General features: G+C 39.4%; 1 pseudogene; it reads right to left on the reverse strand.

The window, feature by feature from the left end:
• The window catches only part of LOC147170367 (uncharacterized), a 128,919-nt pseudogene that overhangs the window by 18,959 nt on the left and 86,387 nt on the right, over nt 1-23,573 (reverse strand).

Below are 23,573 nucleotides of genomic sequence, written 5' to 3' on the forward strand. Positions count from 1 at the left end.
GCTGGATTTCACTTTCCTTTCTTTTTTTTTTATCCTTCCTCGGGTCTCCTGACAACCTCACGACTCCAGCTGGATAATTTTTTTGTTTTTTTTTGTTTTTTAAGAGCTCAGTATTGTTCATTCGGTAATGTCATCATCATTGCTCTTTTTTTTTTTTTGTATGTGGGTGAGTATGTGTATGTGTATGTGTATGTGTATGTGTATGTGCGTGTGTGCGTGCGTGCGTGCGTGCGAGTGTCTGTGTATTCGTTAGTTCACCAAAAACCTATTAAAAAAATCCCATACCTTTCACCTAAACCGAAGACTTCAGAATCCCATTAGTCGTGAAGTTGTCCGGAGACCCACGGAAGGATCCAAGAAAAGAAAGAAAAGTGAAATCCAGCACCGACCAGACACCACCTACTACCCACAGGGTTACAAACCAGAATCTTTCACCAACCCCAGAAACATCTAAATTCCAACAAATCAGGGAGACCTCAAGAGACCAAAGGAGAGACTGAGGAAAGGAAAGAAGGACAAACGAAGCAGAGTGAGATCCACAGACACCAGCCTCCACCGATTCAATGACCTGAGGAAGAAGCAGATTGTGTCTGAGTTTCGATAGATGCTGGTGTGGTGGATCTGGCATACATGAAAATCTCCACCAAAGAGGGGAGCCGTCGACCCCTGCCAGGACATAGCAAGCGCAACACCTCAGGGCCCCCCAGGCCGCGGCAGCGCCAAAGGACGACCCCCGGGCGACGCCAGGGTCACCGGCCGGAGAGCAAACCCAGGAGCAGGAGCGCCCCCCACCCAACACGGCCCGCGCCCCCAACCCAACGCAGCAGGACGGGGCACTGCAGGCCCGACAGGCACCCCACCGGTCCACAGCCCCCGCTCCCCCCACGACCCCCCCGCCCCTATCTACCCCCGCCATCCACCCCAATCCCAATTAGTTGCAGATTGCAATGTTAAATTTAGTAATGCTCGTGACATAGGAGTGGGGGAGAAGAATTTTCCTGTTACTCAGGCAAAAATAAGAAAAATAATAGAAAATGATTGTTAGGTGTGCGCAAAAGCGCAGGTGAAGGATTCAAATGCAACTCAAATGGTGTGCAAGTTTTACAGTTTTTATTGAACAAAAGGAGCTTGACGCATAACTGAATACTAACAAAAAGCGACCTGACAAAAGGTCAACGTGTACCTACAGAAAACCAAAATACCTAACTCTGAACCTGCCCCGATGGATGATATATTGATGTAGTGGGTGGGTGGTATCCTGGACTATTGTGACACTCACACACACACACACATGCACACACACACCCCCACACGCACATGAACATACTCACGCATATTCAAAAAAAAAAAGAAAAAAAGAGAGAGAAAAAAAGAGAGAGCAATGATGATGACATGTCGAATCGGTAAGATTACCGAATTAACAATACTGAGCTCTCTCTTTGTCCAAAAAAAAAAAAGAGTTTAGTGAACTCACAATTAGTTAAACTTAACTCTTTGACCGCCATAAACGTTATAAAACGTTTAGCATAAACCTAGGGAAGGGCGCCGAGGACGTTAAAAGACGTTCACTATGTTTTTTTTTTTTTTTTTTGGAAACGGGTGCAGGAAAGCCTTGGGCAGCTGTGCTGAAAGTATCAGGCAGATCTGGTTAGTAAAAGACTCATTTTGGCCCCTAGAGGGCAGCGATGACTCTCTTTGCACAAGGTTGGATGGGCCGCCCACCGTGGGCGTCAGTAGAAGACGTGAGGCGGAGCTAGAGTGTTGAGGGGACAATGGCTGAATAAGCCACAATGGCTGACCAAGCAACCGGTTGCAAGCAGCTCACGCTTGAGCATTTTTTTCAAAGACGGAAAGCATCGATCAATACTAAAAAGCGCATTGATGTCGACGATGATGATGACTCCGAGCTTGACGCCAAAGTTGGAAGCCTTGACGCGACTTTTATGATCACGTAGTAAGCCTCACCGGCTAAGCGCGGCTAGCACGGCTAGCGCTGCTAAGGCCGGAAAACGCGCACAATAACCGACCGGGTACTTCTACACAATCGGACATTCGATCGGGCGATGGAGAGTTGGCATCGACCAATGCAGATTGATGATGATGATGATGGTGAATCCCGAGGTTGACGCCACAGTTGGAAGCCTTGACGCGACTGTTATGATCACGTCATAAAGCATCACCGGCTAGCTCTGCTAACGCCGGTGCTGCACATGCGGACATTTTGTCGGACAATGAAGAGTACCCCGAGTCCAATGCATATTCATCGGAGGAGCGGGTACAGTCTGATCACGGAGAAGACACTGTTTCTGGACTACGATGCCACCATGAATGGAGTGGATAAAATGGATCAAAACATCTCTTACAACCCGGTTTAGCAACTGAAGGACATGAGGAAGCGAGACGTAACACCACCGTAACGAAACCGTAGCATGATCCTGATATTAGACTTGATGGCAACACACACTGCAGTATATACTTGCTATTCCCCGGAAAAAACGGCCTGCAAGAAAGTGGAGCACGCGAAGAGGCAATCTGTTGTGCAAATGCTGTTGCGTCTCCTTGCACGCAGGAGAGTGTTACAAAAAGAAAAACTGTCGTTGAAACATCCACATATTTGTAAATAGCACCACAGTTGCACACATTTGTAAATAGTTTGCCAAATTGTTGTCAAATTGTTACACTGTTGAATGTAAATAAACGTATTTTGCTATCAAAAAACACTTTTTCATTCTTGGTGGTAGTGTTTTATAGAAGTAAAGCACTATTTAGGTGTTTGTGGCATCATTCATGGACAAAAAGAAGTGTAAAATTCACTAGAATGCATGAAATAATATCGTTTCACTAAAAGCTTGATTTCTCCGTATTTTGGTCCAAAACAGGCGAAATTGGGTGAAACTAACCATTTTCTATTGTTGATTACTAAAGAACGGAATAAGGTAGAAACAAACTTTTTTTTCTGATGAAGGATGAAAGTCCAATCTTTCATTTGGTAGTACGTGTGTTTCCATAGTCCGAACAGAACATTTTCTGTGGACCTTGAAAGATCAGTCAAAATGCTTAAATCGGCTGGCATCCCTTTTCTGAAAACGTCTGGCAGTCAAAGAGTTGTAATGTATTCGCTTTGGACTAACTTAATTCTGTCAAGAAGGGGGAGCTTGAGGACCCAAATGCGGGAAGACAGGGCAAGGAGGCAGAGGTTCGATCAAAAAAGGGATTTTAATTTCTACAAAACAAAAGGCGAGATCTAAATTGCACGGAAAAACATAACATGGAGAAAACAACAAGGCAAAACGGGCAGCATGACATGGGGGGGAAAATCCAAGGCAAAAACGGTCAGCATTACAGTGGGAAATACAACAATGAACCGACACAGACAGAGGGGAGACAGCAGACTAAATACACAGACTAGCGACACAACAAGACACACCTGGGGCAAGACACAAGTGGCTGAGGGCACTGATTGGATCACACGAGGAAGGGCAGGATCACACTTAAACAAGACCAAGGGAGACACACAAGGAAAACAGAACCCAAAACATGACAAATTCAATCTTGTGTTACCAATTGAAGTGATTTTTTTCTAAACTGGTCGACAATTCAATTTGTAATCTTAAATTGGTTCAACAATTCTCTTTTTCGAGTGTGCAGTGGTGCCACGCTCATAAATAATTTGGTGATCTAAACCCCCAATTTTATCTTAACACATTTCAGGCTAAGTTACATAACATTTTTATATATAGTCAAAAGGGCACTTTGGGTGTCAAGGAGCAAAGGGGTATGTGCCAAAGCATTATTTGTGCTGTCCGTGAAAATACATTTTCAAGTACAAAGTATGTAAGACAATATATAGGATAATGGTTGAGGAGGACTCAGTCATGCTGGACTTGTTATGCATTGGGTAGCCCAAGAAATTGACTTAAAAAAATAAATAAAAATAACACTTTGTTTTAAAAGTGCATTTTATTGCATGTTAGTTGTTGGAGAGCTACTGAATAAACACAAAGAGAAAAAATAAAGTGAAATTCTACTGTTAAAAATCAAAACACATTCTCAATGATAGGTCTAAAAATTGTCAGCAAATATTTCTTATATAAAAAAAATATTCATTAACACCTCTTACAGAATGCAGATTTTGACTACAAATAAAGATGACTCGACTTGACATTTCATTTGCACGGGCATCCAAAGCGAACTTTGTAGTCATAGCATTGTTTCTCTTTCTGGTCTTCGTTGCGACAAGCAAATCCCTCAGAGGCACTATATCTGAAAAATGAACACAATGGGTTAGTCATATAGTATATTGTACTATATATATATATATATATATATATAGTATACTGTACTACGCACTATGCAATATATTAGAATGTTGCTGAATATTCATATTGTTGTTCCAATTAACTAATGAGAGCACCAGTCATGTTGTTATAAAAGTTCTTTTGAAGCCTCATTGTGGCCATTTTCAACAATCAACTGAAATATCCAAGAGATCATTTGATGACAGTTGATGGTCTCTGTTCAGTTAGTGCAGAAAAAAAACATGTACAGTGCAGTATATTGTTTTTACCATCAAGCCAACTTACATGAAGGGTATCTGGCCGGTGTATGCAATAGGGTAGTTATAAAAAGCGGTGACAACTTCGATGTCGATAGGGTCTTCACAGATGTCAAGATTTTGTGGCTTCAGGTGTGACAGGAGCTCATAGTCACCTGTTCCACTTGGTTGGTCGTGGTTAAACCACTTGGTGTAGCACACTGTTTGGTGGACATTATTATGATTATTTTAATAAAATATTTTTTCAATGATCTTTTAAATATACTGTATATTTATATATATGTATATGTTGACTTACCATCAGGATGGCAGAAACTAAGGGGGCACTTAAAGCGAACTTCATAATCAGAACAGCGCCCTCTCTTCTGGTCTGAGTTTTTACAGATGAAACCTGTTTCTGTGTCAGCGCTGCAGAGACAGTTAGATGGAGGTCAATTAGTGCTTACTTACAGCTTTATTCTCAGCTTTGTTATTATTTGAGCCGAGAATGAATCTATTTGAGGGCATCTTAATAGTTCACTTTATTGTTGTGAGTTAGAGCTTTTTTTTTTTAAAGACAATTTACAAGAGGTATTTGTGGTGTATATGGGACTTACACGTAAATCACATCGCCGGTTGAATCCACAGTGGCCCCAGATTTTGTCTGAGCCTCGATAGCAGATGGCATATCGCATATTTTCGATGGGAATCTCTGCCGAATTCTAGAAATCCTTTCAAAGTCACCTCCTTTGCCGGGGTTGTCGATATCAAACCACCTAGTCCAACATTCTGAAAGCATTGTCCAAGAAGGGGAAGATCACACAGTGTGGTAGGAATTATGAACATAAGTTGTTAAAAATACAATTGCCCTGTGGCAAATTTTCTCATTAAATAACATGCCATGTATGTCCAAGATTGGAAAAAGTGATAATTGTGTAATTTGAAACAAATTCATAATAATATGGTGTAGGATTTCCAACTCTTTAAAATAATGTATGCTACTTTTTTAAAATATATATGATTTGACTTCCCCTTTACCACTTTCACACAACTACAGACAAAGCAATACAACTTATTTTGGTTCTGCTCAACATAAGTTGTTGAAAAATGTGGGATGAAGAAATGGTGTACAGGATTTACTATGGCCCGACCGATTCCGCCGAATATTGCCCTTCAATCAAGCTTCAAAACAATCGGCCAATTAGGCCAAATGGCAGATTATTTTCCCCTTAAAAACGATATAATTGAAGAAAACCAAACTTTCAGACACTGTGAAAGTACCCTGAATGCACCATTTTGCTTGCGCAGCATTAGCAACTAACAAGTGTGTAGCGCGTATGTTATTCTGGTTATTCTGTTGTCCCCCAAGCACCCTTTAAGCTGTTTCATGTCATCCCAGTTGGAGTTAACTGTAAAACTAAACACACAACAATGAGAATAACATCCACTGTATATTTAAATACAAAACATGCTTCGTTATTAAAACATCGCTAGCCTAGCGCTAATGCTAAAAGCAAAGGGAGGATCCCATTCAAATGGTAACCGGAAGTTAGCATCAATTTGTGAGTGTTTTTCCTTCAAATAACAAATATTCACACACAAATGCTGTGGGAACATACATTACTAAACTGTGGGTACAGATAACTAAACTGTGGGAACAGATTGCTAAACTGTGGGAACAGATTAGTAAACTGTGGGAACAGATTGCTAAACTGGGGTAACAGATTAGTAAACTGTTGGTACAGATTAGTAAATTGTGGGAACAAATGAGCAAAAAAAAAATTCTCCATAGGAACACATACCCACAGGTGACAGTAACAGTCATTACAGTATTTGTTTTTTTTGTTTTTTTTCAGTTGCTATTATTTGTTGTATATTCTATTCTTATTTCACTTTCTTATTTTGTCATTGTCCTTTCAAGTTATATTTAAAGTTGCTATGACAAGGATTCAAAGAATTTATTTTCTCAAAATTCAAGGATGCCAACATCCAAGGATTTTTGTTGCTGTTGTCTTAACACACCATTTCTACATGACATGGCACGAAATAAATCCCGAGGTCCCAGGTTAGCCCAGTAATTCCCAAGACTTGTGGAAATAACACAAGATAAAATATATATATATATATATATAAAAGAAAAGGTAAATGCTTAGAATAAAAATGAGTTATAAAAATGCAAGAGGCTTGAATTTCACATAATATTTATAGCATAATTTGTACTTGACAAAAACAAAGTGCAGGGATGAATGGGCATGACGCTACGATAACACTTAAGTAGTAGTATTTCTCACTTAAATGTGACTTGCATTTGACTAAGAAACAATTAACCATGGTTACCTGGTGGTTTGCAGAAATCGAGGGGACACCTGAAACGAACATGATAATCCGAGCAGATGCCATGCTTCTGATCGTAATTTTCACATATGAATCCTGTCTCGACGTCGGCTCTGTTGGGTAACAGAAGTGTGTCAATCCTGTATCCTTTACAGTTGCTTCAAATATGACGACGGCAAATTGCTTTAATACATTTTCCTTCAACCATTAACTGAACATGTGCATGTTTTTGGTATTGCTGCTCTGACAAAAATTTAATGCACGATAGATTAGATGTAATAGATAAGCAGAAGAAAAAGAAAGTGTTAATCAGTGGTGGATGGAGTATACTTACACATGAATGATGTCCCCTGTTGCAGCCACACTAAACCCATGTATAGTTTCCACTTCAATTTGAAATGGTGTCGGGCAGATTTGATATGGATACTCGTGGCGTAGCTTGTCAATAGTCTCAAAGTCTCCAGCACCAGTAGGGTCGTCTCGATCAAGCCATGGAGTCCAGCATTCTGGAGCAATCACAAGAGCAGGTACATAGCAAGGTTTGGTGAATAAAACAATGATTGGAAATTGACTTTGTAAAACTGTAAAACTGATATCAAGCTTTCAACATCAATAAAATAGTGAAATAATTTATCTAAGCTTAATATTAGCATTTGAAGATAATTTTTACATGTATTACATGTTGCTTGTTTTGCCATTAGCTTATCACAACTTCTGATTAATTACACATGATTACCGTGTTCTTTACAGAACTCATTGGGACATGTGAAGCGAACTTGATAATCAGAGCAAGTTCCGGCACTCTGGTCCTCATTTTTACAGACAAACCCAGTATTTGCATCCAATCTGCAGAAATGAAAGGAGTCACGTTAATCAAAACAGTGTTACAGCTTTCAAGGGGTGTTAGAAAAAAATCAATTCGGCATTATATCGGGATATTACAGCGCGCAATTCTCGAATCGATTCGATATGTGTTCGAATCGATTTTTAAAGATACATTTTTTATTGGAATATTCAACAAAACGTCTTACTTAGGGTTAGGATTCACACATTAAGCATGGAAGAATGTTATATTAATGGCCTTAATATTTTATTTCAGTGCTGTTCAAACATGAAACAGACTGCAACCTGTTTGTTAAATGCAGTGGCTCAGTTATAAGCCTGAATTTTCAGATAAATAAATACATTTTCATAGAAATCTTACAGTATACATGTACAAGTTTACTGATTAGTATTTTCTAAATTTGAGTAAAAAAAAAATATTGCAATAATCAATTTATAGATTCGTATCGGGATTAATCGGTGAAAACAATGAATCGTGATACGAATTGAAACGTCAGGTACTAGGCAATTCACACCCATAATATATATATATATATATATATATATATATATATATATATATATATATATATATATATATATATATATATATATATATATATATATATATATATATATATATATATATTTATATGTGCGTGTACTTGTACATACTACATTGTGAGGACCAAAATACGTCTTTAACCAACAGATTGAGGACATTTTTGTGAAGTGAGGACTTTTTGGCCGGTCCTCACAACTCAAGACCTCTTTTTGAGGGGCAAGACTTGATTTTAGAGTTTAGGTTTGAATTGGGTTATGGTTGAGGTTAGGGTAAGGAATGGGGGTAGGCAATAATTTTGGATGGTTGGGGTTAGGTGAAGGAGCCTAGGAAATGCATTATGTCTATGGATGTCCTCACAATTATATAAGTACGTGTGTGTGTGTTTGTGTGCGTGTATGTGTGTGGGGGTGCGTGTGTGTGGGTGTGTGTGTGTGTGTGTGTGTGTGTGTGTGTATACTTACACAGTAATGATGTCTTCTGTTGAAGACAGACTATTTCCCGCAACAGTTTTGACCTCAATGTCGAGCGGAAATGGGCAGATTTTATTTGGGTTTTCATTTTGGAGGTTCTCGAGTAACTCAAAGTCTCCGGTTCCGCTAGGATTGTCTCGATCGAACCATGGAGTTTTGCATTCTACAGAAATGCAATCCAAGCAGGAAGATAAAAAACAAAACAAAAAACATTACATTAAATTTGTATTGTTTTCTTGGATTCAGTTGAAAAAACATGGCATTTTAGTTTTCAAAGTCTTTGCTCTCGATGTGTTAACGTAGTCATTGAATCACTATATAATGTACACACTCATGTGGCCTGTGGTTTTTGTCAGATATTCACACATGGACGCATGGTTGCAAGGCAGCCTCCAATTTCCTACGTTACACGCGCGGCCAACTCAATCATCCGCAAGAGGAGATATACACTTTGCGCGCGCTTATCTTGAAAATGGACGGACACCAGCAAGTCAATTTCTATAATAGGCTGAAAATTAGTTCACCGATCAGTGAGTAAAAACAAATAACCGAACAACCATTCCATCAGAAGATGGACCAATTTATGCAGTCTTACTCATTTATTGACTGTGCAATGAACCCCCGCTCTTGGTGGGGGATTGGGACCGGCTCATGAATAGACAAAATTTGTGTAGAATTGGTGCACATTGAAATGCATTGGAGAAAACATAATAACAATCAAACCCAAAAATGTCTCCCAAAAAAGCTGATAAACATTCAATAAACGAAAAATGAGATTGAAAAACACAACCACACCCGAAACCCAATTTTTTTTTTAAATATTGGAAAAATGGCCAGGGGGGGTTGGTTGGGGGGGGGGGCGATTGGCGTCAACTGTATATGCTGAGAAACCTTGAATTCTCAACAATGGTAGCACAGACCGTTCCTGGAATAAACAAGATTGTATGCTGCAATTTCGGATCGGTAAATGATGACATTACGACAGATCACCTATTTTACATAAAATGCTAAATATCTGCTGATTCAGCTGATCAGATCAGTGTAAAGTCTACAGTAGTGTATTACGTGCAAGATTACCTTTTGGCTTGCAGAATTCCAGAGGACACAAAAAATGAACTTGATAATCTGCACATTTACCACCATTTGGCTGGTCGCAATTTCTACAAACAAATCCGACGTCTGTGTCAGCTCTGTAAAGATAAACAGCAGTGTCAGTCAGTATATATCTAAAATATATGTCAGCATTTGATGTCAACATTTGTAGTCCATCTTGTACTTACGCATAAATCACATCTCCTGTTGAGCTAACACTGTCTCCAGATGTGGTTTTGATCTCAATTTTAATTGGATGTTTGCAGATTTTCCAGGGGTTTTCTTTGTACAGGTCCGGAAGAGTTTCAAAATCTCCTTTACCAGAGGGGTTGTCTCGATCAAACCATGGTGTCCAGCATTCTGAAGCAATCATTTACAGGGTGGTTCATGTTTTTAAATCACAGTGATCAGACGTATCTACCATACATTTCTGTTACTTGTTCTTATTGAACTCCCAACTTTTGTCTGTTTTTGTACCTTTCTTTCATTTAACTCAAAACGTATTAAACGTTCTATTTTAAATATTACCATGCTCGCAAAGACATATTTATAAATTTTGTGTTTTTTTATGCTAGAGCATATATAACGCTTTGATACAGCTTCTGAACTAAAGAGAATGCTTGAAGCAATGGTAGTTATTACAAAAACATCCAGCAGGTGGCAGAAGAGTATAAGAGATCAACCAGGGCCCTGTTGAAAAAAGCTAAATAATAATAATAATAATGACTTGTAAACTACAAACTATTTTTATTAGCACAAACAACAAAAACACGATCAACACATTTGCATAGTGCATACATGTACATGTACACACACCTAAACGCATCAAACAAATTCATAGGAAAAAAATGCAACAGAGTCTGAAGTCATCTAAAAAGTAAGCCAAACCATTTTTTTTTCATGTCTTGAGGAGCCTGTTTATATGGGTCAATAATTAGTAAAAATGACACCCACACATTTAACAAATTGTGACTAAAGCCCGATTCACACAGCAAGGTTTTTAATATTGTCGGCCAACTTCCAAACTGTGAGAGACGCCACACGGGCCCAATTTTTTTTTCACAGTAACAGTTTTGAACGTCCCACATGGCACAATCAACACATCACACACGAACTGATGTCATTCATGATTTTTTTCTGGTGACGAGAAGTCTCGCAAAACCTCCTGAGATTAAACGTGACTTCCAAGTAAACAAACATGGAGGACCAGTCGCAATTTTTAGCTGAAAAAAAAGCGACATAAAAAGAAAAGGCGTTTTTTTTTTTTAAAGGCGTGTAAATAGCGCAAGCATGGACTTTCTGTTGTGCCATGACTGTTTTGATTTTGGATTCCCCACCGTATTCCTCATCGCCTCGCTTTCTGATTGGCTGCACGTCACCGTCAATCGGCTGCGCGGTGGTTTGTCCTTAGAGCACACCGCACACAGTGTGAAGTCGAGCCAAAACAATCCAACATGTTGAATATCCCGGATTTCAGGTCTGAGTGGCCCAAACATCCTTCCGAGCGGCCGATATCGGTCTGAGCTAATGGCAGGATGATCTGTTAAGGTTATCGTTTGGATGTCGGCGCGTCCTTACGACTGTCGAGCGGGCAAATTCGGGGTTAAAATCGGGCTAAGTTGGCTGCAGTGTAAACCGGGCTTTAGGAGGTTTCGTCCCAATGCCAGCGATATATATGAACATATAGTATACAGATACATATAAATACCTGTATATTTATATGTATTTTTGGTAATATATGAGTAAATAAAACAGCTCTTTCTTTCATTCAACACAATCTATTGCATTTTTAAACAAAATATAAAATATTTGGTAAATTAGGAAACGTGTAACATGATTAGTTAAACATTTTTTTGACATGTCAGTGTCTTATCACTGGTGACCTATTTTTAGAACAGACCACAGTTACTTGTACACGCTGGCACCTACACAGTGATGAGGCCAACAGTGCGTCTGATTCCTCCGCCTGACCGCCCTCCTCCATAGTACAAAAACAAATTAATTGAAGACAATTAAATTCAAGAGACCGCTCATTAAGCAACCCCACAAGACGAGCTCATTAAGATGACAGACTTTTTTAACGACTTCTATTACGCGGAAATTCACCTATTGTGGGTGGACATGGAACATAGTGTATCACCAGCGAAACGTGAGGGAACCCTGTATTATTATTTAATTTTTTGCACTTGGCCTAAAAATTTGAGAACCACTGTTGAAGACTATTTCGACTTGACAACACATCCATCTAGCCGTGATCCAACCGCTTATCCTTTCGAGTGCCGAGGGTGCAGGGCCGGTCCTAAGTGATTTAGTGCCCTAGGCGAGTGCAGACTCCCCCCCGCGGCAATAAATAAATAAATAAATATAAATATAAAGATATATAATATTTAATAGCACACCACACAATAAATACCAAATTTCACAGATAACTACAAATAAAAAATAAAATTGAAAAGTATGCCTGCCGTACTTTACTATATATTTGTTTACATTAAACCAGCACTTCTTATCCTGTATAAATTAATGGAGTTAAATGAAACAATGATTTGTGCAAATCTATTTGCAATATCTGGACTAGCCTGACTGCTTTATTTTAAAGCCAGCAAGCTTTGCCTCACTTTGGTGCACAGAATAGCATAGATGTCATGGTGGAGTAAACAAGTTACAAGCAAGCTAAGAAGCTAACCCTATTTATTTGTTTATTTTTTTATAAACAATGATGATTGACTGACATACATGCCACTACCCTGGGCCTGTTTTTCCTCCTCCTCGTTTTGCTGCTTTCTTAATGCAACACTTGAGGTCTTGGACCTTTTCATTGGAAACGCTTTTGGGATTTGTTTGTTTTTTTTGCCCTGCAATTTGGTGCCCGCTCCACTAGATGGGGCTCTAGGCAATCGCCTAGTTCGCCTATGGTGTGCTGGAGCCTATCTCAGTTGTTTACTTGCAGTAGGCGGGGTTACATCCTGAACATCCTGAACTGGTAGCCAGCCAATCGCAGGACTTAACAACATGAAGAGTGTAGATTGACCAATGCAAAGACAAAAGTATTGCTCCTTCAGACCACATAGTACAAAACAGGCTTACAAGTCCCGTTGCTGTGAAAATAGAGTAGGGAGTCCTCGAGTTACGTCGTTGTTGTTGTTTCGAATTTACCACGCCATTTTCCCACAGTAATCGTGCCATTTTAAAGTTATTTAAAGTTGTGTTGTTGCTACCTCCCGCAATGGACGTCCATCGAGCAGGTCAGCTCGCCATCAGGCACGTCACATTTCCGTGTTTAAATTTGAATTAGCTCCGCTCTGCCGTCCATCAGCAATGAGTGTCCGTGCAGAAACACGAAATATTGGTTCCGGCTTTTCCAGGTGGCGCGAATATATATATTTTAAATTACTGTACAAAGTATTTTGATGCAAATATTGACTTAAACAGTGAAATCCGACGTCAAAATTCGGGTCACATCGCCAGCGTACGAACGGAACTCGGACGCAACTCGAGGACTCCCTGTATTTCATTATTACCTTTAGCTTGTTTTAGAGAAGGTGACAACATTTAAAGAAAGATAAAAACTTAAATAAGTTATTAGTAGGCCTATTTAATTTTATATGGACAAATGATTACCTTCATCAGGGCAGAAATTGAGGGGGCAGCGAAAACGAACTCGATAATCTGAGCAATGTCCACTTGATTGGTCTGCATTTACACAGGCGAATCCTCTGGTTGTGTCAAATCTGCAGAGATGGGCCGAGATTCAGATTTAGACACATTCATACATTCAACTTGGGGCTGGAGATTTCACTTCCCATTCCTGTCACTGACTCTCACAAAAAAAGTTTTTATCCATCTGTTTTCTATGTCCATTTGCACCGACGTCACGTGATTACGTGACTGCCCTATGACGGACGGCGGAAGGAAATCATTGTTGAATGTAAGTGAACGTGATCCGGAGCGACTTAGTGACTTAGCGACTGCTATTTTACAAATTAAAAGTTATTATTGCCCATAGAGCCATGGAATCTACTACTTCAACCGAAGGTCGCCTGTCAGTCGAAGTTGCACATTTAGTCGACATCTTTTGTCTTCATTAGTAGGTATGCAATAAAAAGCAACATTTGGTTTACTCCTTTGATATGACCATTTTATAAGATAATCGATTAGATAAAGGACTTTACGCTGTACGAGATTCAATGGTTACAATACAGGCAAGTGGCTCTTTTGCTGCACAGCGTCCCGTAGGGGGCGTTCCCATGAGGACTGTGACGTCACATGCAAAAGGTCAATACTGCCTCTCCTCGCCAGTGTCGTGGGCAAACTGGGGCCTATCTCAGCTGACTTTGGGCGAGACCCGTTAACCCAGCCAATTGTAGGGCATTATGCCGTCATGTGCCCTAAGATGCTTGGTGATAAAGTTGTCTGCCTTCTTCTTTGATTTAATATAGCAAAAACCATAAAAACTTTCTCTGAGTATTTTTTTTTTAATCACAACCATCATTTAAAATTGTATTCATTGTGTTTCATGTTCAATATTAAACAAGCATTTTAAATATTGCCCGACAATGCTAACAAACACTCTGCTAAAACTTGTTTTCCCTTACTAGCTAATCTATCTATCTATATACCTAAAAAATGTAACAAGTGGGTATATTTGTGCTGCATCCGGTACTTACGAACGGATCGTCTCGCCGGTTGAATCTACACTGCCTCCAGATACAGTCTGAGCTTCAATTTGAATGGGCACAGGGCAGATTTCCATTGGGTTTTCACGACGCAGGTCATCAAGAGTCTCAAAATCTCCTATACCAGAGGGGTTGTCTCGATCATACCATCTAGTCCAGCATTCTGGATCTGTCATCCATCAGGCAGAAGGTGGAGTTGGTGTGTATGTATGGAACAAGATGAACACAATTAATTTGACACAGAACATGGAAAAATAATTAAACTGTACATCAGAGGACTAAAAATATCACCATTTGACCAATAAAAAAAAAAGTCCAACCTGTAGCAGATGTTATGCCTTTTAAGTTTGAAACTTCATTCTATAGCTACACAGCAAAATAGCCAGTGTTAGATTAACACTGAGAACGTTAAATCTAACACTAGAAAAGTGTTTATATGTGTCCACACCAATAACTATGAATTTTACACTTTTCAAAGTGCTACTTTTTTCACACGTAACCAGTGTTACTCCAACACTCTATAGTGTTGAAAATCGACACTGGTAAACACTGAGTAGTGTTGAAAGTACTCTGCACAAGTGTCAGTGTTAAACATTTAATTCTGCCAAACTACACTTAAGTCTAGTGTTTAGACACTTATGAGTGTATTGCACTAGTGTCAGTGTTAAAAATTCAACTCAAACTACACTTTACTCTGGTTAACGGTCCTTCATTTATATCGTGTTTTTCCTCATTACACGGCCCTCAAAGCGCTTTACATTTTGACGACTGATGACACGGCATTAGGAGCAACTAGGGGTTCAGTATCATGCTCAAGGATATACTTCCAAATAGTCACACTGCCCTGCGATCAAACCCCCACACTGTCAGGGTTGCGAGACCACCTCTCCACCACTGAGCCACGCCACCACAACAGCAACAGCTGGATGTATTGCTATTGAATTGTTGACAGCGTGCTGGGAAATTGGAACGTTTCTCCTTCACTGGAAGGTCTGGTCAATTTAACACTCAAGGTAGTGCTATTCAGGTTACACCCAACATCTACACTAACACTCAAGGAAATTTACTCTGACAGTGCAACTTTTTAACCTAACTGTGTTTAAATAACACTGCCTACTGCATATTTGATTGAACACTGGAAATTTAACACTGACTAACTTGCTGTGTACATGCAGAATGAACAAAATGAGTAGCATGCTTACGATCGCCGCCGGCTTGCACGTGCTTGCCTAGAAAAATACACACACATAAAGATATTTATTCTTAATGCTTAAGTTATCAAATGGTGTGTGGGTGTGTGTGTGTGGGGGGGGGGTGAGTGCGTGCGTGTGTGTGTGTGTGTGTGTGTGTGTGTGTGTGTGTGTGTGTGTGTGTGTGTGTGTGTGTGTGTGTGTGTGTGTGTGTGTGTGTGTGTGTGTATGCGTGCGTGCGCGTGTGGCGTGGAGGGGGTGGGGGGTATCTGCTACAAAATGGGGACATTGTTCTGACTTTTCACAGACAAGTGGGGACCTCACCTACAAATGGAGACATTTTGGAGGTCCCCATTTTGTTCAGACATCTTTTTGAGGGTCAAGACTTGGTTTTAGAGTTTAGTTTGAATTGGGTTATGGACGGTTGAGGTTAGCGTAAGGAATAAGGGTAGGCAATAATTTTTGATGGTTGGGGTTAGAGCTAGGAAATGCATTATCTCAATGTGATGTACCCATTTTGCACAATGTGTGTACAATGTTTCTGACAGAAAGATGAAAACCTGTACAGTGTTCCCTCATTTTTCACTGGGGTTAGGTTCCAAAAAATACCCACAATAAATGAAATCTGCAAAGTAGTTAGCTTTATGATTTACATTTATTATAAATGTGGAGCCACAACACTGAAAGTAAGATTTGGTATTGGGGAAAAAGCTGTATTAGCATTGAAACAAGTACTGTATTGACATTGTAAAAGGTTGTATTTAAAAATAAAATACATAAAAAAAACTATTTTCTTTAAGCATATTTTTTTGTATTATGGTGTCTTTTTCAATGCCAATCTGCAGATTTTTTTAACACTTTTTTTTCGAGTGTCACAGGGTTTTCATCTTCAACTCTTTTTTTTCCAGTTTCAACTTATTGGCAGTGTTTTAACGTGGAGGGAGGGGTTCGGGGTAGGGGTCGGGGCTTTGAGCGTGTTAGATTATTAACATTGTTTTTCTGTTTCAATTTATATTTTAATCGTTTTTGATATTAGTTAGAGCTGTGTAATAATAAGACAACAGTTAATTCATATGTTAGTCAATCTATAGTCCTTTGTTCTCCTCTCTGGGAAAGAAATGTCTAGTAAGGTTTCTGAGTTATCTAAATGAGGGGATGTTTGAAAGTGCAAGCAGAGATCTGTCCATAAATTTCCTGGTGCAAGGAGGTGCCGGGGACCAATTGTTTACCCACATCTGGAGTGAATTGAAATAGGAACGGTGTAGGATTCTAAGTTGTGTATTTCACTCTGCTGACAGGACAAGATGACAGGGGGGGAGTATTTTTTCTAAACACTGTTTTTGTATAAGTGTGAAAGAGCAGAGAGCGAGAGGCACACTTTGCGGTCACTGCTGATTGAGCAAGGATCCAAAGTGGCTTCGGAAATTTCTGAATAATAAAAGCTGGCAAGAAACTTCTTCACGAGATCTCAACTTTGAGTTTTATTTGAACACGCAGGAAATCAAAGGAATGATTTCTAACAAGCGTTAGAATGTGCTTCCAGCTTTTCAGGAGAGGAGAGAGAAGAGAGCGCGGCCTTTGTCGGCTAAAGACAATACTTGAATTCCCTGTGGCAGATAGTCGAGATTTATGGATACAAGTTCACCAGGAACTCCTAAGCCGCCTATAAGTCTGTGTTTTTTCTACATATAATCTTGTGGCATTAAAACCACTATGTTTGTCATGCTAATTTAGCAAACGTGCTAACGTGTAAAACTTAAGCTCAAACTGCAACACCTTAAGGTGCCCCTTTGTCTAACCACCCTTCTAAGTTACTGCAGTCCAAAATTGCTTTAATGTCAAAATATTGTGTTCGTTTATTAAGTTGCAGTGAAATAATGTTAATCATGATGAATAATCCTTCCTGTCTGTGTTAATGTTTCTGTAGTAAACCCCTTAGCACATTAGCACGTTTGCTAAATTGGCATAACATGATGCATAAAGTAATTTCAAACATAGTGGTTTTAACGCCACAAGGTTGTATATAGGAAAAAATACAGACTTACAGGCGGTTTAGGAGTTCCTGGTGAACTTGTTTCCATGAGTCTCTGCCACAGGTAATTCAAGTATTGCCTTTAGCCAACAGAGACAGCGCTCTCTTCTCTCTCCCTTCCTGAAAAGCCAGAAGCGCGTTCTCGCGCTCAAAGCCCACCCCGACCGCTCCCCTCCTTGTTAAAACTGCCAATAAGTTGAAACAGGAAAAAAAAGAGAACTGAGAACCAGAGAGTTGAAGCTGAAAACCTGTGACACTCCAGTGTAAAAAAAAGAGTGTAAAAAAAATCTGCAGATTGGCATTGAAAAAGATTTTACAAAATATCCTTAAAGAAAATAGTGTTTTTTTATGTCTGTATTTTATTTTTCAATACAAACTTTTACAATGCCAATACTTGTTTCAATGTCAATGCAGCTTTTTCCACAATGACAACCCCCCTCCAATACCAAATCTTACTGCCAGTCTAAATCCCCTCACCATACAGTTTAAACACGTTTCTCATTGCGGCATTTACATTTTGTCATATTTATCTCCTGTTTAAATGTTCTCAATGTTCAAACCTTCATATTTTTAATAAAATATGGTACACTTCTGTAAAAAGAAAAAAAGAAAAAAAAAAGAATGCAAAATTGCACCCCAAAAAAAACCTGCGAGGCCGCGAAAACTGAACTGCGTTATAGCGAGGGAATACTGTATAACAGAACAGAAGCTTTGTGAAGGTTATGGTTGCATTTCTTAAAAGGGATCTTACCAGCATGCAGTAGCACAAACGTAATACCCAACTGTAGGAGAAGATTGATTGATTGATTGATTAATTGAACACATTACAAGATATGATCATAAAAATGTAAGAAAAAAAACCAGGATTATCAATAGACATAGTTCAACGCAGTTTACATGTTCAAAAGGAGAAGGAGTAGGAAAAAGTACAATAACTTATCTAGTCCTACCCCAAATTACTCATATGTCAATACAGTACACTAGTAGGTAGATAGGTAACATGTAGTATTAGATGCTGTGCATGTTTTGTTAAATGTAACACTTTCTTAAATATTAAATGTGGGAAAGTTTTATACATTACCCATTTGATCATCATTGGAGATGTCATATTTCACAGCAATGGAGGGATGTTTCTTAGAAAAAGAAAATAAATCTGATGTTTACATTATAAACTTTCGAAATGCGAGTATGCAATAACTTTTCAAGAAAGAGAGTAAGCTTTATTGTACAAATGATATTACATGCAATGAAAAACAATCAAATGCTTACAGCACAGGATGCTGCTGTAGACGTCCTGTGTCAGCATTGGGAAGTCTTCAGCCATAAATACTCGATAGGGTGGATCCATTCGTTCCAAGTAACAAGAAGACCAGCAATTAACGATAATCAGAAAGTAGTCATTAACTGCTGTCATATCTGTGATTATGAGTTTGTTCTTAGTGGTTGCAGACGTACTTCACACCTTTGGAATTTCTGTTGAATAATTTGAGCAGTGACATTTAAAGACAAGGACATGACAAACTATGACAAGTTCGCTTTTGGCCAAAATAAAACCACACCTACAAGTGGATTTCTTAGCCTTTTCTAACCTGTCAAAACTACCAAACTTTGATTAAGGGCTATATTAATAAACTTGACTTCAGAACCCAAAAAGTGCTACATACATTATTTTAACTGCAAATGATAAATATCTCATCCTTCTCCATTAATGCTCATCATGAGCTCATATCATATCAGATGTCGTGTTGGTTGTGAACCAACCACAATTCTTTGAAGTGAACTCATTTTAACCTGTTCCATACACACCCTGTAATGAGTGTAACCAAAAGCAATAGAGGAGAAAAGGCAAGCAAGGGAACATGTTGTTAATTAACGTGCGGGTGTGTCTACCAACTGTTGCTAAAGTAATTAAGAAATTAAAATATACAGTTGTTACGGCCCACATTGTTTCGTGGCCGTTTTTTCTTTTTTGTTGAGTGGTGGATTGCGTGCATGTGTTGGTGCACCTCCCTGATTGGTGGTCCTCGTCCCCGGCTCAGGCCACCAATCTATGCAAGGGAAGAGCACTAATTACCGCATTGGCTTCAGGTGGGCCAGCTCAATAAAATAAAGCCTTTTGTTGTTGTTCGTGTAGAACACTGTTCGCCATAATTTGTCTCTCCGCTCATCATCCATGACCTCATTAGTGTTCGCCATAACAGTAGTTTCCCTATTTGTGTAGTCAGTATTTGTTCAGGTGTTACTTTGACAGTTGGGATTTCGGGAGCAGTCGTACTGGCAACCACTTCAGAGTGTACCGCGCCTACTGCCCGATGGCAGCTGGGATAGGCTCCAGCACCCCTGCGACCCTTGTGAGCAATAAGTGGTTTGGAAAATGGATGGTTGGATATTTTCCTTGTTTTTTTTCTTTGCAGACTCTACATCCCGCCCTTTTATTGCCAATAAAGCTTAAATATGTTAAGTCAAGTCACCAAACATTCGCACCTTCCATACATCAGTGTGAGTAGCACTGGAGGCAATGTGTGTGAAGTGCCTTGCCCAAGGATACAACGACACATGACTTGGTGAGAGCGGGGTTTAAACAGCCATTTTTCTGATTACTGAACGACCGTCTCTACACCCTGAGCCACGGCCGCCACAAAAGCCTGAAAGACCTGCGTTCGAGGCTAAAGTAAACAACGAAAATGGTGGATAGTGATAAATTGTTTTTTATTTTGCTTCTCTAAACTCATTTTGACTTCCAGCAATTCTCGCAATTTTGCTTCATTTATTGTTTTTTATCTTATTCCATAAGCATTTCATACAGTTCAGTATATTTTCATGCAGGGAGGTAGCGGCATACTGTCACGTACGTTGTGTTACGAGGAGTTATGTTGAATATTTATGAATGAAGAAAGCTATCTCGTTTTATACTCAAGTAAATTGTGTTTTATCATTCACGGTCTGTGGTTTCAAAGGGGTCGCCATTGTAGAGGGACGTCACATTGTAGTCAGTCGTGAAGTTTTTTTCCCCCGACTTCTCAAGTGGAATTTCCGAGTTCACACACTTCCTGGTTGGAACTCGAAAAAGTCCAACTTCCGACTATCCTCGAATGCAGCATAAGAGTAGCGTTACTTCAAAATAATATTACTTAAACAAAAGTAAAAAGTAGTCGTCAAAAAAACCACTCAAGTACAAGTAAAAAAAGTATTCGCTGAAAAGAATACTAAAGTACTGAGTAACTGCACCCCCGCTGTGGGGACTGAGACAGTTGCAGTGTAGGGATGTCCCAAGCCGATCACGTGATCGGAATTCGGAATGGAACACAAGGTTGCTGACTCGATCGGAATCGGACGTTGTCTCTCGATTAGGATTCGGTTAAATATATGAGGTTATTTTCATAACATTTGGATTAAATCTGTGAGACTTCATTTTTCCACATAGCTAAGCGTGCGGCATGGCTTTGGCTTTGCTACAGTGACACTATTGGCTGAATGCTGTCGGGGCTAAACAAGGAAATCGCTATTAGTTGATAATAAGTTATTATTAATATGATACATACTGTAGATGCGTTGCACGCATCCCCGCTATACTTCACTGCCGGGCAGTCGGGCTGCCCCACTGCCATAAGGCGATGGCGACTCTGGACGTGCGATAGGTCCTCCCCGCGGATCCGGCTGCGGATGATTCCTCTGCTTTGCTTCTGAATGTTGTTAATTGTTGTGTTTGTTGATGCTTGTAGGTGTTGTGTCTTTCCTTGTGTAAAGCACATTGAGTTGCCTTGTGTATGAAATGTGCTATAGAAATAAACGTGTGGTATAGAAATAAACCTGCCTTGCATTGCCTTGATGTGAACTCGTCTGTTTGCCACCGCTATTTACATAGCTCAGAGAGCTCATGGTAATGCTAGCTAAGCACTGGAGGTACTTCATGACCAGGCTTGGGGAGTAATGGAATACATTTACCGCAGTTACGTATTCAGAATACCCCCCCAAAAAAGTTACTGTATTCCGTTACAGTACAGGAAAAAAATCATGTAATCAGATTACAGGTCCATTTGTTAAAAATTTTGATTATTTTGAGGGATTACAATTTCTAGGATGTGAGAGAGAGCGCGAACGAGCAAGAGCGAGCGTGTGTGTGTGTGAGAGTGTGAGCGAGAGAGAGAGAGAGAGAGAGAGAGAGAGAGAGAGAGAGAGAGAGAGAGAGAGAGAGAGAGAGAGAGAGAGAGAGCGAGCGAAAGAGAGAAAGAGAGAAAGAGAGAAAGAGAGAAAGACAGACCGTTGTGTCGTGTTGATGTCATACGTGTCCTTGACACGCGGCCAGTTTAAAAAGTTCACTCTTTGGAACATACTTGGCTTGCTGAAGGACCGATAAGAAAAAGTTTGAGCTGCAGCATGCTACACTGAGCTTCTTGGTAGCCGCCGCTACATCATAAAGTATGTGAGTTACACCTTCCAAACAAATCTCCCTTCCACCAATTCACTATATAAACACCATACGCAATATACACGGCTAAACTCGTGACTGGTAAAAGTAAATTTTGCAGTTGATGTCACGCATCGTCATCTTCATATTATTAGTGTGTGTGCGGGTGAAATTAGCTACTATGCTTTCAAAAACGATTTGTCCCTTTTCTCCCCATTCCACATTACAGCAACAACAGCTTTGTTAGCAAGCAAATATTCACTTTACCTCATTGGATGGATGGATGGATGGATGGATGGATGGATGGATGGATGGATGTCTGTCTGTCTGTCTGTCTGTCTGTCTGTCTGTCTGTCTGTCTGTCTGTCTGTCTGTCTGTCTGCCTGCCTGCCTGTCTGTCTGTCTGTCTGTCTGTCTGTCTGAACTGTGTGATGTGGTTGCTTTCAGTGACAGTTCGAAAACAGCATATGGCCTTCAATCAATCAATCAATCAATCAATCAATCAATCAATCAATCAATCAATCAACCAACCAACCAATCAGAACTACTAACTTAACTTTTTTAAATTGGTGTAACTTTGTATGCTTTTATGAGTAATTTGTACTACAAAGTTTCTATTAAATTGAACTTTACTAGTTTTAGGGTAACTTAAAAACATAAATCAGCTGTAACTTAATAAAATCAAGTTATTTCGTGATTAAAACCTTGTTTCTATTGTTTCAAAAAAGGTAAAATTTAACAACTAAAATATAAAACATACTAAAACTAAAAATGCATGTAATGTAATATTTTATGTTTTGTGTATATGTTTCATAATTAATTTTACTTATTAATTTGTCATTTTGTTTTAGGCCTATAGTCGAATAATTTGTTCTGTTTCCTACCTGGTTTAAATAAATTAATAATAATTTATGTTAGATTATAAACATATGCTCATAGCAGGCGACATGGTTGCCAACTGGTTAAAATGTCTGCCTCCGAGTCCAGAGGTTGTGAGATCGAATCCGGCCCTCTGGCCTTCCAAGCTGGAGGTTGCATGTTCTTTACGTTGCTGCGTGGGCTTTCTCCGGGTACTCCAGTTTCCTCCCACATTCCCAAAAAATGCATGGTATGTTAATTGAACACTGTGTGTGCCCTGCGATTGGCTGGCAACCAATTCAGGCCTACTTCCTAAAGACAGCTGGGATAGACTGCAGCATACCTGCGACCCTCGTGAGAACACCTTGTACTTATGGTTTGGAATTTTGTTAACTTAATCCAGTGGTTTTATAACATTTATAAGTTAGTAACTGAGAATAATTGAGTTGCTGTAACAGAAAGCTTCTCAGTAACTATGTATCAAAAAAATTAATTTAGTGTAATCAAACCATTCAAGTTCTGCAAAACTTAAACTTTTGAGTTAATCAACTCAAAAAAGTGAGGCAACAACTCAAAAAAAGCGAGGCAGCCG

The sequence above is a fragment of the Leptonotus elevatus genome, chromosome 7, assembly GCF_054856555.1.
Source record: "Leptonotus elevatus isolate MCC_2025b chromosome 7, RoL_Lele_1.0, whole genome shotgun sequence".
Classification (NCBI taxonomy): Eukaryota; Metazoa; Chordata; class Actinopteri; order Syngnathiformes; family Syngnathidae; genus Leptonotus; species Leptonotus elevatus.